Consider the following 15,920-nt stretch of genomic DNA (forward strand, 5'->3'; position numbering starts at 1 on the left):
TATAATATAAAAGGAAAAAGGGGACTAGGGATGTAGTTTAGTGGTTGAGCACCCTGGGTTCAATCCCCAGTACACATAAAAAAGTGCAGAAAATAGACTGGCAAGAAAACTTAAATAATGTGATTCCTAAATGTGACATTTTGGTAACTGAAAGAGGTAAATTAAAATCTACAATAATTCTTTTAAAATTGGTTATTTCTTCATTTTAACTTCTCATCTTTTGATTTGTAGATTTGGGTTCTGTGTTATTAGACACTTTACAAATATAAAAATTTCATGTTCTTCTGACAAATCAACTCTTACATCATAAAATGCCTTTTTTACTAAGATTGCTTTTTGCCTATTTTTCTGGTATTTGCCCAGGTATACCAGTTTTGGGGTAAGTTGTATGAATATTTTTCTAGTCTTTACACTTCTTTGTATCCCTATATTAAGATGTGTATCTTCTACACAGAACATAGTTGTGCGCTTCTTATCCAGTCTGAGGAAATCCAGAATATTCAAACCACTTCCATTTAATGTAAATACTTACATATTTGTATTTAAATCTACCATCGTAGTTGTTTTTCCTCCATGTTCCAAATGTTTTGTTTTTTCTCTACTTTCTTGATTAAGTATTATTTTCTTTTTTTTTTTTTTGATTACAAGGACTGTGCAGTTTATTAGGAAAATGATCCAAGTTAATAAAAACAACAAAAACATCTCACCAAATTACTTCTTTGGGCAGTGGAAACTCTGAGTGAGCTTCCTGAACTTACATTTTAACATTTTCTGTGATATGCATGAATTACTGTGATGTGCATGCATTTTTATAACAAAAATTCTTTGTTTTTTTATCAGAAGGCACGACTGAATTGTATTGTGGTGAACAGAACCTTAAATACAGTCATGAGTAGAAATAGTAAGACTTACAGGTAGGCATCCTTGCAATGACCTTAAAAGGAATAATTTTATTATTTCCATATTAAGCATCATGTTTATTATAAATTTTCTCATAGTTATCTACTGTCAGGTTAATTAACTTCCTTTTCAGTTTTATCATGAAAGAATGCTGAATTTAATAAGAGGCCTGGGACTGGGGATGTGACTCCATAGTAGAACACTTGCCTTGTATGGGTGATGCCCTAAGTTTAATCTCTTATCACCAATAAAATAAAATAAATCTTTATTAACTAAGATTATTCTATAATTTCTCTTATTTCACCTATTAGTTGTGTGTATGACATTAACTGATTTCCTAATTTTAGGCCAGAAACGAGTCCTACTTTTTCATGAGACATAGTCTTATTTTTACATTGCCGATATTACTGTCTAATACTATCAACCCTTTATATCCAAAAAAATATATATATATGTATTACCAAGATACATAGTATAATCAAAAATTATACTCAATATATGTATTACCAAGTTAAATAGTATAATCAGAAATTAAACTATAATGAAGAAAATTGCAATCTCATTCATAAGCATAGATACAAATATCCTAAAATATTTACAGTTCCTTGGTATTTGTCCCTTGGTATCCTCAGGATGTTGTTTCCAAGACCCCCACAAACACTAAAATGCACAGGTACTCAAGTCCCTTATTTAAAATGGTGTAATATTTGCATATAATCAGCACATGTCCTCTTATATACTTTAAATCATCTTGAGATTGCTTATGATAACTAATACACATAATGCTATTTAAAGTGTTATCCTATATTATTTAAAGAATAATTGTTATGGGGCACAACTTAAGAACAGACCAATCACCACTGAGAAGTCCAAATTTGAGAGTCTTTATTAAGCTGGCCAGCTGACCGTCTCACACAATGCCCCAAAAAATGGTTATTGGGAGAACAGCCCTGCCCATGGGGTTGTAGGGGTACTTATACCAAAAATTACATTAATCATAAGTGTCTGCTGCTATGATTCAAAATTATAAACTAACATCATGAGATCATCGATAGAGGGGGAAGTGGGTCAAAATGACCCTTACCTAGGTACAAACTAAAGAATGGTTGCTAACATCCACACAATCACTGTTCACATGGTACATTGTTTAGGAGCAATAGGAATCAAAAGAGAGCAATTCTTTACTACATAGGAGTTGCCATTGTATATTATTAAACATGTCACACCAAGTAACTGATGATGGGCACAGAGGCGGGTGTTCCCATGGGAGAAGCTTATTTCCTATATAACATGGAGTCTCAGAGCAAAATGGAGTCTGTTTAGTCATTTCCCTTAGAGTCTGGCCTATAACATACTCATGGAGTCAGATCTGTCAGCCCATCACATAATTACAAGTGAAAAAAAGTGTTCACATGTTCAGCACAGACATATTTTTTGAATACTTTTGATCCACAGTTGGCTATTTTCTTATTTCATTTCTATTTTAAAATTTCCATTGGATTCTTTTTTCTAGTTTCTAGTTCTCCACTGGAATCTCTAAACATATAAACAGCAATTATTTTAAAGTAGTGTTTGATAATTCCAGTATCTGAATTATATGTAAGTCTGTTTCTACTGTTTGATTTTTCTACTTGCTCATTTACACACCTATTTTTGATTGCATATGATCACTGTGTGTAAAAAACCATAGAGACAATTTAAAACCCTGGATTACGTTTTCTTCCTCGGATGAGGATATGACTTTGTTTTAGTAAGGTTGTTATGATAGGGTGTCATAATAATCCATCATTGAGCTGCTTCAAAGCTGGATTTCAGTCATTTGTAAAGCTGGACTATTTACCATTTAGTATTATTCTTATATTAAGGGTGCTTGGGGAGGATCTCATTTTAAAAGCTATGGTGTTTAGTGGGATCTTTTCCTCTTCACAGGCTCTGAACTGTAATCCCTTCTCCAAACCTATGAAACTTCCAGAATCTGGCAACTTTGCATTTCCAAATGCCTAGAAGTGTGTATTAACTTCCTACAGTGACTTAAACACACACACACACACACACACACACACACACATTTATTATCTCAGAGTGGGATCAGGGGTTTAGTTGACTAAATATTTTTTTTAGCAGGGTGGTGGTGCTGCTGAAGATTGAAGCCAGGGCCTCATTGAAAGGTTATGGAAAATAATATTCATAAAAGACAGCTCTGCAAAGAAAAATGGAGGAAGGTGCGGCTCAGGAGAACGGAGAGGAAATTAGCCAAAGAACAAAGGGCCCTGGGGGAAAGGAGCAGATACTGAATGCTGGGCTCTAAACCATGACCTCCCCCCATGGCTAATTAGTCCTAAACGAAAGCACAGCAAATATCAACGTGCAAAATTTGAGTATTCATCCCTGGGATCTGGACTCTTATCTCCCCAGATAATAATGAGTTTCAACTTTTTTACAACTACCTTCCTAAATTAAAGTTTTAACCTGTTCAACTAGCCTCTGATGGTCAAAACTGCACTTACACAGCTCCCAATGATTGCATCATTGTACCCTATAAAACCAAAATCCTCTCTGTAACTGACGACCATTTTCCCAACCAGAAAATGGGTCCCAACAGCACCTGAGTCTGCAAAGGAATAAAGGTTTCTCTGAATCCATCAAGGTCTGCTTCCCGTCCTTTTGCACTTACACTCATGCATGCTATGTCAAGTGTTCTACCACTGAGCAACATCCTCAGATCCTAAGTAACAAAATTCTTACTTGATCTGTATAAGCAGAAACGGCCTAGACCTAGAAAACAGAAGTCAAATACTGAAGATCTCTTTAAATCAGACTATTCTTAATGTGGTTTTGACCCTGCTAGCAATTGTGATAACTATGTCCTTCTTGTCTTTGGCAATTTTGTGCTGATTTCTTAGGATTGCCATACAAAGCAACACAAGCCTAAGAAACGTATTCTTTCACAGTCTGGAGGCTAAAGTCTGAAATCAAGGTGATAGGAAGTTTGATTCTTTCTAGAAGGTTCTGCAGAATTCTGTGTCATACCTCTCTCCTAGCCAATGGTGATTGCTGGCAATCCTTGGCCTTCCTTAGCCTGTATCTGTCTCACTCCAACCCCTGCCTCTGTCATTTTGTGGCATTCTCCCTGTGTATCTCTATGTCTAAATTTCTTTTTATAAGGAAACTAGTCATTGGATTAGGGACTACTCTAATTCATTATCACTTCTTCTTAATTTGATTATATCTGCAAGGAACCTCTTTTCAAGTAAGGTCACATTCACTGATAGCAGGTGTTACAAATTCAACATATCTTTGGGGGGGGGCACAATTTAACTTACAAAAGCAATTAAACAAGATGTCACTTGTCCCCTGTCATCTCAGGATTCCATTATCCTCATTGCATTTAAGGATCCTCGTTCTGTGGTAGCAGTTTCCACTGTAATTTCTGATCTAGAAAGAATAGCCAGCACAAAGGTCATTAAAGATGATGGAGTTTTCCTTTCAGATTTACTTCTCACAGTTAGAGTAAAAGGTATGTTCTCAGGACCTTTACAGGGTGAATGAGTTGGTTTTACAGGATAAAAACACTGTGACATTTCAATATCCCTAAGCCTTAGGTTCCTTTCCTTTATGGTATACCCAGGCAGTTTTCTAGCATTTCAGTTTCATTTACTGTAAGTCACCTTTGGGTTCATGTTTCAGCAAACCAACCAAATAGACTGTCAGAGCCATTTCAAGTCTCTCAAACTGAAAACATTGAATCAGAATCTTTGCTTAGTTGACCCTATTATACACTGAATTATACCCACCTCCCCCTTCAAAATTATATATTGAAGCCCTAATCTCCAAAGTGACTGTATTTGGAGACAGGAGCTTTGGAGATGAAATTAAAGTTAAATGAGACCATAAAGGTATGACCCTAATCCTATCGAATAGATGTCTTTATAAGAGGAAGAGACACTAAAGAGCCCTCTCTCTTTCCCTACACACATCCACAGAGGAAAGGCCGTGTGAAGAAGACACAATAAGAAGTTGTTCATCAGTAAACCAGGAAGAGAGCCTTCACCAAAACCCTAAATAGTTGGAGCCTTGATCTTGAACTTTAATCCTCTAGAACTGTGAGAAGATAAAATTTTGTTATTCAAGTTATCTTGTCCTTGGTATTTTGTTATGGCAGCCCAAGTTGACAAATATAGGACAATATCAATAAATTCTTCCTGGTCCAACTTAATATTCCTTTCACATTGATCCCATATTTTAAAGATTGATTCTCATACATATTACCCAGGTTTCTGACTATATGTATTGACAAAATCATACAATTTTTTTGGTGTGCTTAGCAGCTCCTCATGGGTCACATTTTGAAATTCACTCTTCAGGGTCCAGTGGGACTTGAGTCTAGTTATATATGTAGAAGCAAAGAGAGGGAACAGGGGTAGGTATTGAAGAGGACCATCAGTGTCTTGCAAATTGACTATCTCAGTGAACACCATTACAGGTTCTTCCACAGAGGAAGACTAACCTTCTCAAATAGGGCAGGAAAGGCTGCATCTACTAGCAAAGGAAGGCTCAGCAGAACTGAGAGGATCCCAGTTTTATCAGCATCTTCCCATAGGACACCATCTCAGTTTTAGAATTTCCTCCTTCCCAACAATTTTCTTAGTTTATTTAAAGATGCTGCAAAGCTGAGAACCTTGTTTGCAGAATTCAGCTGCTGATAGGAAGAGAATAGAGGTTTGATTTTCAGAAATCTTGGCCCTGAGGCTACAGAAAATAAGAATTCTTTCAGAGCAGAGAGAATCTTTTAGATCGTTTATGACACTGAGGTGGGAAGTTAAATTCTAAGCTCATCTTCTCTCTACTTTCTCCAGCGCAGTTAGGAACAAACAGCTAATTCCATTACACTCCTTGGTTTGACTAAAGTACATTAGGGCATCAAATACATGGTCACCCAGAACCTTGCTTTTTATCTGTATTTGATTAGAATTATCGAATGGTGATATTTTATGTATCTCCATTGCCACATTATTTCATTGACTACCAGGGCCCTCCTTATCACTAGAAATAGACTTATTAGTGCTTTTAAATCTAATCATATTAGAGAACCATTTCCATAAAACTCGAAGCCAATTCAGAGAACTCATACTTAAGATTCTTCTCCTCTGGAACCACTCTTGATAACTAATCTGTATTAGTTAGAGTTTAATCAGAGAATCAGAACTACTAGGATCTAGCTATATCTATATTTATTTCAGAATCTCATTTTTTTAGTTGTAGATGGACACAATACTTTTATTTTACTTATTTATTTTTATGTAGCACTGAGTATCAAACCCAGTGCCTCACACATGCTAGGCAAGAGCTCCACTACTGAGCTACAAACACAGCCCTTAGAATTTCTTTACAGTGGCATTCTTGACACCTAGGACTGGGGGAATATTTTGTGAATTGTGGGATGTTTAGCAACATTCCTGGCCTCTACTCCCTAGATATCATTAGCACAAACCCTTCTTCCCCAACCAAGTTGTAAAAACCAATAATGTCCCTAGACATTGTTAAATGTTCCCTGAGGGGCAAAATTATCCCCAGTTGAGAACTACTGGTATTTCCATCCCTAGCATATAGATCTATAAGTTCTATTGTATCTGAAAGAGAAATGCGTTACATGAAATTGACCTTATATGATGGTGGGAGCTGGTGAGACAATCAGGAAGGGAAGGTTCTAAGTGGGTTGGAATCAATAAGCCTGAGGTAGAGCCCAGGGGAAAGGCTAAAAGCCCTGGATCTAATTGACCGTGACCTTAATAATGAAGGTATCTAGCTGAAGTGAGGCCCTTCGTCACAAAGCTAAGCAAATACACCTGGCCTCGGAGTCCACAAATCTGAAGGAGCTTCAGGGGAAGATAAAAATAGTTGTTGCTTTTAACCTTTTAGGCAAATTGATAATCTACAATATGTCTGAGCTACAAAATGGCTACAGCTTCTCTTCCTGCCACCCATATCTCCCCAGAATTTCCCTTGCAGCTGACCCTTACCCAAAACAAACAAGAGAATGAATTCTGGGAAATTTAGTTCAACCAGGCAAACTAACTTATTACAAAGCCATTACAAGATAGTTTGCTCTAAAGAGGTTCCAAAATAAGTTCACACACAATTGAAAATATTGATCAAGCTGGGAGAATTTACAATTACAAAGATTAACCTCAAAAAAATTATGAGCCCATATGGATCAAAATCATATTAAGTACCTAGGAATCTTCAGAACTCCTCAAATGAAAAGTGTATCATGTATGAATGCAAATTGTGTTTCTTTATTAATGAGGTTGAAAAGGTATTTGTCTGGCACAAATGTGTGACTGTTGTATATTCAAAACGATTGCAACAAAAGCAAAATGTCTAACACAAAGATAGACTTAATGTTGGAACAAACACATTTGATAATTGTCCCAGGAAAGATTACAGGTAATTGGATGAAAATGTTTTTCCAGTAATGGATGATAATCAATGTGTTAAATACACCATGGAGATATTTATCTGAGATTCAGCAAAGCAGCAACAACTTGTGTCAGAGTAAAAACTCACTTTCTGATTGGTGAAGATGCTGAGCTTTTTACTTCACTTGCAGTAAGAATATCTAACATTGTCTCTAAGATTTCTAAGAACTTTCCTGAGGCTTAGTTCAATTCATACATTCATTCAACAAACACTTATGGAGCCACTACTATATGCCACTTTTCTTCATGCTCTCTATATAGCAGAAAATAAAATGATTAATCTGCTTTCAAGAAATGAAACTTTCCAGTGAAGGGACATTGATGATGATTCAATAAACAAATATAAATATGTGTCTAGTGGTAAAAAAAAAAAGGGAGTATGATACAATGGGTTTCTAGTACCATCTTAGATCAAGTATTCAGGGAAAATCCATTTAAAAGGTGGCTTATGTACAAAGATAAATAGTTAGATTAATCGATCAATCTGGGCGGGGAGTCATTCCTGGGTATTGAACCCAGGGGTGCTCCACCACTAAGCTTCATCCTCAGTCCTTTTCATTTTTTATTTTGGGATAGGGTCTTGCTAAGAGGCTGAGGCTGGCCTTGAATGTATAATCTTGTAATCTTCCTATCTCTGGGATTGCAGGAATATACTATGGTACCCAGTTTTGATATTTTGTTGTTGTCATTGTTACTGAAGATTTAACCCATGGGCAATTTACCACTGTACCACATTCCTATCCCTTTATAGTTTTCATTTTGAAACAGGGTTTCATTAGTTGCTTAGGGCCTAACTAAATTGCTGACACTGGTCACAAACTTGTGATCATCCTGCTTCTACCTCCCAAACTGCTGAGATTACAGGGGTGCATTTGTTTTGTTTTCACTTTGTGGAAAACTAATGTCAGGGGACCAATGGTGGTGTGACAGTGGTCCCTTCCTCTTCTGAATGTAACCCTCATTGCTCTAAGGCTTGTTTTCTGGAAGAACATGTTTTATTCTCTTCTCCCCTCTCCCACTCCCTAACAAGATTTGGAAGGCAGTGTTATCTTTTTCTTCCCCTGGTTAATTGCCCTTGAACACACCTACTACAGGAAGGAGATGCCTGCTGAGAATCTGGGAGATGACTGTCTCCCAAATTAACAAGTGAATCTTGAGGCACCCTGGAATCCCCTACTAGAGCACACCTGGAATGTAACCCTTGAAGAACTCCTTTAAAATCCCCCTGTCCCTCCTGATGGGCAGAATCACAGCCTCTGGGAGAGGAGTCCCCTGTGCTAAACCTTCTTTTTCCTTTATCTCAAAACTAAGTCCTCTTTATTGAATTGGCATCAGGGACAAGGACTGAGGTTTTGGTTACAGTGGAAGCAAGAAGAGCAATGGGGAGGTCATTTCAATAATCTAGGAGACTAGGGTGGAAATGAGAGAAATAGGGTGAAGTGAATGGATTCTGGGTATATATGGAAATAGACATCATGAGATTTACTGATATGGATGCTATGTGGGGTGAGACAGAAAGGGACCAAATCAATATAATTACAAGAAAACCCAACTTCACATTGAACTTATCTCTCCCTTTCTCTATTCCTTTTCTTCAACAGAGTCATTTTTTCTTTCCCTCCAAACACTCAGCATCCTAACATTCACCTCTAGCTCACTAAACCACTTACCATAACCTCTGTCTCTACAATTGGGGCATACAATCCAACTGGATGCTTCTGCTCCTCTTTTCCCTATAAAATTCCTCTGCAAGGACTGTGGATGTAAGTCAGTGGTGATACCTTTGCCCGGTAGGCTTGAGGCCCTGGATTGCACCCCCAACAAAGCAAAACAACAATAACAAAACAAAATCTCTTGGCACCCCCATCCTGTGCTGGTTTCCTACTCATTGCTCACTCTACCACCCCTTTGAAAACCCTCATGTCTTTTGAGTTGATATATTTATCAACTGTGTATATTTATGGGACACAATGTGATGTTGACATAATTTTGACTATATACAATAAATTGACTTTAAACACTAAAAAAGGAAAACTCTCATGTCCTGAAACTAACTTTTTTATTAAGATATTAAATAGAAATTATTTGATGTAATTAACTCATAATCAGGTAGAAATGACTAATAAGCTAGATTAAAAGAGTTTTCTTCTCAAGAAAGTATTTTAAAGAGCTTTGAAATCACCCAAATGAGTTCTTTCCTTACAGTGACTATTTTTAAGTAGTGACGTGTTCCATGATTACCTGCAAATGACACTTAGTTGGTGACTGTCCCCCACCCACACAGGCCATGTACTGACTTTGCCTAGGACTCAGGTACATTTTAGTTTTAAAAATGGAAGCACCAGGGAAATGGTTCATGTATTGTTATTTTTAAAGAGCAACTTTACCACAGCTCACTTGTCATTGTTAAGAAATGAAGAAGTGAAAAATGTGAACAAAACTTCTAAGAAACACAGACATGTGTCCTTGTTTAGAGCCAGCAATTTTGAAATGCTCTCACAGCAGCCTCAGGTATCGATGCCTCAGGAAGAGTTTGGCACTTAACCTGCTATATCATATGAGCAAGGATGATATCGAGGTCTCCTCATTTTATCACCTTGAATTATTGATCGGCACAGCTGGCATTTTAGTCTCTATTATTCTCTCTTTGCAGAGTAAATTTCTTAAGGATGGGGTTGAGTGGGAGGAGAACATAGGTATTTTGGGGTCAAGTTGGGTTTAGCTAAAAAAAAACTTTACAAAATCTCTTTGTACTTGCTATGTTTTTTCATTTGCGAAAACATGAACAAATAAGGTCTTAAAAACATCATGACTGGATTCAGGTATCCATTGAGTAAATATAGAGGAGTTACAGGCAGTTTGATCCACTTCAATTCTGTCATATAGCATAAAAGCATAGATTCTTAAAAGCACATGTCATCTCCACTGGAGATTGGTACATGGAAAATAAGCTAGCTATACTTGGGTTAGATTGCTAGTTGCTTACATAGTATCCATTTTGCTTTTCCACTTTGTTAAAAATCCTCAATTTTATTAAACTATATAACAGAAACAACAAACAATTATATTTTCCAACTTACTGTGATGCTACATTAGAGAAGGTGACTAAAATCTGCCCAGTGAACTATAGGTGGAGTTGTTTATTGTTGGGAGGGAATTTTGGATATGCTTCTACAAAGGAAAATAGCTAGTGAATGCTTCTTTTGCATTTCTCAAGTCTTCTTCCCTTTCAAACTTGAATTTGACAAAATAACTGGAGCTTCAGCAGCCATCTTAGATCATGAGGCAAGCTTTAGGAGAAAAATCACTTGCTGAGAGAGAGGAACACTATATTCCTGATCATTGGGAATACTCCCTGCCAATGCTACAATGAATAGCTTTAGACTTAGTAAAAAAAGATAAGCCTGTAGTTCTTTTAAGTCACTATTACTGGAAGTAACTGTTAGGAGATGCCATACGCAATTTGTAACTGATACAATGGTTTACTGTATACTGACTTAACTTTGGAAGCCAATAATCTCTTGGGAAAACATGATAAGCGAACATTGTTATATGTTAAGCACACATTTTAGCTCCTTCCCTAGCCAACCCTGTCATTGTCCTGTGGACTTGCAAACAAAGTGGCCATGGTGACAGGGATGGTGGTGATGTATAGGCTCAAAAACATGAACTACCATTCACCAAGGTCAACCTGACTATAGCTATTGCTGAGCACCCAAATCTGCCAGCAGCAAATACCAACACTGAGTCCCAAATATGGCTCCTTCCCTGGGGTAATTAGAAAACTCCCTGGTGGCAGACTGATTCCACTAGGCAGTTTCCATCATGGAAGGTGCCAAGGGGTGCCAAGGGGCAGCATTTTATTCTTGCCAGAATAGACACTCACTTGGGGCATGGATTTCCCTACACAAACTGTTTCCAGTGAAACTATCACCCATGAACTTATAGAATGCCTTATTCATAATCATGGTGTTGCATACAACATTGCACCTGAACAGAAAGTCACTCCATAGCAAAAGTGTAGCAATTATAAGGCACGGTGGCGCACACCTATAATCCCAGCTAATTGGGAGGCTGAGGTAGGTGATTGCAATTTTGAGGCCAGGCTTGGAAACTTACCAAGTCCCTTTCTCAAAATAAAAAAAAAATTAAAGAACTGTGGATGTAGCTCTGTGCTAGAGCAACCTTGGTTTCAATCCCCACCTCTTCTAAAAAAAAAGAAAGTGCAGCAAAGCAATTGATCCATGCCCTTAGCATTCGCTAGTGGTGGCATGTTTCCCACCTGAAGCAACTGGCTCAATGCAATTATGGAATGGCATATTGAAGTCACAGTTGCAGCACCAACAAAGTAGCTGCACTGTGCAGGACTGGGGCAAGGTTCTCCAAGGGCTCGTATGTGTTCTAAATCAGTGCTTGGGTTCAATTATTGTTTATCCCCACCAAAACTCATTGAGATTTGTTCCCCAATGTATCAGCATTGAGAGGTGGTGGGGCCTTCACAAGGTGTTTTGAAACACAGAGCCACTATCCTTGGAAGGGACTAATGAAGGCATTTTGGGAGTGGGTTATGTCTTTTGGGAATAGATTCATTTCCATGAAAGCAGGTTGTTAAAAAGAGAGTTTGACTTCCGTTGCTCAGTCTTACTATGTGATCTCTTGCTTTCCTTTTCTCCAGATAATCTCTTTTGACATTATTTGCTTCCCATTCTACTTCTCTGCCAAGATGTGATGCATCCAGTGTGCCCTGACCAGATACCAGGCTATGATATTTGGACTTCCCAGTCAGTAATCAAAATCATGAGCCAAATAAATCTCTTTTCATTATGAACTACCCAGTGTCAGATATTCTATCATAGCATCACAAAAGAGATTAATACAATCAGCTTCCACTATATGGTGTTGTTTAATCCCTTAGCCAATAGTCATAAATTTAGGAATCAAGACATGGAAATTGGAGTGGGTCTTCTCATTATAACCCTAGTGATATACTAGCAAAATTTTTGCTTACCATCCTGGTGACTTAAGACTGTGTTGGTCTAGGGACTTTAGTTCCAGAGAATGAATGCTTTTACTAGGGGACCCAATAGTAATCAATGTGAACTGGCAGTCAAGACCACTGTCTGGTCATTCTTAGTGCCTTGTGTCTCTAGATGATCAAACAGGGAATGGAGTTACTGCCTGACTAGGGTAATTAATCCTTATTTCCAAGGGAAATTTGTTGCTTCTACACAATTGGGGCAAGAACAAGAATGTTTGGAACATAGGAGATCCTTTAAGGCACATCTTAATACTCCCATGTCCGATGATTAAAGTTAGTAGAAAACCACAACCCAATTCAGGCAGGCTGCCAATAGTCTGGACCCTTCCAGAATGAAGTTTTGGACCACCCTATGAGATAAAGAATCAGAAGAAGTCAGGCATAGTGGGGCATGCCTGAAATCCCAGCGACTCAGGAAGCTGAGGCAGGAGGATCACAAGTTCCAGGCCAGTCTCAGCAACTTAGGGAGGTCCTCAACAACTTAATGAGTCCTTGTCTCAAAATAAAAAATAAAAAGGGCTAGAGACTTAGCTCAGTGGTAAAGCACCCCTGGGTTCAATTCCCAGTACTCATCTCCAAAAAAAGAAACAGAAGAAGTAAGGTGTTTGCTAAGGGCTCAGAAAATATGGGATAGGTAGTAAAAGAAGATACTTATAAATCCAGATTATGCCCACATAAATGTTTCAGAAATGATGACTCTAATAGTTATGAGTATTGATTCCTTATTTTAATATTTTTATTTAATAATTTGTTTTATGTATAATTTAATAATTTATTTTGATTTTCCTTCTTGCCTTATCATCTAAGGCTTATTAATAATTAATGGGGGAACTTTAGATCATGTAGAGGGAAATAGGAGGGGTTTATAAAAATGGTGGAATGAGACAGACATCATTACCCTATGTATATGTATGATTACACAAATGGTATGAATCTACATCGTGCACAACCACAGAAACAAAATGATGTACCTACCCCATTTGTGTACAATGAATCAAAATGCAATCTGTAAAAATAAAAAAATAGAACTAAAAAAATAATAATTATAAACATCATGTCATATTTAAGTTACTAAACATAAAATAGGGAGCATGAACCAGAATATATAAATTGTGTATGTGTGTACATGAAAGAGAAATTTTGTGTGTGTGATACTAGGTATAGAACCCAGGGCCTTGAACAATCTAGGCAAACACTCTGCCACTGAGCTATATCCCTAGTCTGAAAGATTTATTTTTAAGGAATAATATGATCATGTGATTGTGAAGCCTTGGTGGCTTAGTCTGTTCCGGTGCTTTAAAAAATACCGTAGACAGGTAGTTTATACACAACAGAAATTTAATTCTCATGTTTCTGTTGTTGTTGTTGTTGTTTTGGTATTGGGGATTTGAACCAGGGGTGCTTTTACCACTAAGCTGCATTCCCAGCCCTTTTTATTTTTTATTTAGTGACAGGGTCTTGCTGAGTTGCTTAAGGCCTCGCTAAATTGCTGAGGCTGGCCATGCACTTGCCATCCTCCTGCCTCAGCCTCCTGAGCTGCTGGGATTACAGGCACGACTGAACCCAGTTTATTTCTCGCAGTTCTAGAGATTGGGAAATTTACAATCAAGGCATAGGCATCTTCCATGTCTGGTTGAAGATTCATTTCCTGGTTCATAAATGGTGCCTTGCATGGTAGAAAGGTGAGTAGTTTCTCTCCAGCCTCTTTTATGAGGGCATTAATACCATCCACTAATCACTTTTCAAAGGCCTCACCTTCTAATACCATCACCCTTAGGGTTCTTAGGGTTAGGATTTCAATATATGAATTTCAGGGGAACACACAAATCTAGACCATAGCATATTGTAAGCCCAAAGCCAGTGCAGTGGCCATCAGGTTTCAGATCTAGAAATGGGTTGCAATTAGATTCCAAAAGTTGTCTGGGGGCAGAATTCCTTCTTGGTTAGAGGAAATCAGTTGTTATGGTTTAGATCTGCAATGTCCCCCAAAAGCTCATCTCTTGAAGGCTTGGTCCCCAGTGCAGCAATGTCTGAAGGTAGGACTTTTGTGAAGTGATTGGATCTTGAGGATTCTGACCTCATCAATGGATCACTTGAAAGTGATGGAAACTCTAGGAAGGGGCATGGTTGGAGGGAGGAGGTCACAAGGGTGCCTTTGGGAACTGTTTTTGTCCTTGTCCCCTTTCTCTCTCTCTTTCTCTGCTTCCTGGCTTCCATGCATCTTTCCTCATTCCACCCTGCTGTTCTGCTTCACCTCAGGTCCAAAGCAATGAAACCAGCTCATCATGGAATGAAACCTCTGAAAGTGTGAACCAAAATAAATATTTCCTCCTTTAAGTTGTTCTCGTTAGGTATTTTGGTCACAGAAATAAAAAGCTGACTAATACATCAGTCTTAGTTCCATTAAATCCTTCAACTGATTGGAAGAGGCCCACTCCCCCATTATGGAGGATAATCTGCTGTAAAGTCCATCAATTTAAATTAATCTCATCCAAAAAACATCCTTATAGGCGCATTAAGAATAATCATTTACCAAATATCTGAGCACCATGGCCCAACCAGACTGACAAAATTAAGCATGACATAGTTCCCAGGATCCTTCCTGGGAAGGATGGTCTTCCTGGGAAAATGAAGTCCTGTCCTGACACATGAACAGCATGTTCCTACTATGAATGAGCTAGGCTATGATGGGGGTTATTTGAAACCAATCTAAATCCTACAAAGGACTATTTGACCTGGCCCCATACATGTAGCCACTGAAAAGAAACCATTTGGAAAATCAATTAACTTTCCTGTCATGAGTCTTTTCTCTCCATAGCTCAGTCCCTACTCAGTAGAGAACTTAATTCAACCTCTAACAAAAGATAACTGTAGCAAACAGGAACACTTTCATGTTCCCATTTCCTGGAACCTCATGATTTCTGACACAGAATCCATCTCAAATTTTAGTATTCAGAGAACATGGAGCTCCTTCAGTAAAGCTGAGGCTATTAAAAAATAATAACTGGACTTTTGAAAAACCACTGGACTTTTAAAATATACTCTGAACATCTGAACAAAATAAAAGGGACATATGGGGATTCAGAATAAGTGTAAACAGTATTTCATCAAGAAAACTTAACAGCTTAAAAAGAAAGGTCTATTTGTATCCTTAAGAAGATTTGTTGGAATTCTGAACCTATTGAAAGAATATCATATAACATTAGGAAAGACTGCATTCAGATAAAAGCTAGAATTACAAATTTAAACATGAAACAGAAGCAGTAAAGAGCAGACTGACTGAAAAATGCAAAACAAAATTTTTCCCTCAGAACAATTAGGAAAAAGAGGAAGTTTGGGAACCCTGATTTATAGTGGAATAGTCATAAACACAGGGGAAACAACCTGGAGCTTGCAATTTGGCATCTGAAGGAAGGAGGGCAGTCTTAGGGACAGAGCTCTCAACCTCTAAAATCTGACACTATTTTAGTTAGATAATGTCAGAATTAAAATAAAAGATACCA

The sequence above is a fragment of the Sciurus carolinensis genome, chromosome X (assembly GCF_902686445.1).
Source record: "Sciurus carolinensis chromosome X, mSciCar1.2, whole genome shotgun sequence".
NCBI classification, from domain to species: domain Eukaryota; kingdom Metazoa; phylum Chordata; class Mammalia; order Rodentia; family Sciuridae; genus Sciurus; species Sciurus carolinensis.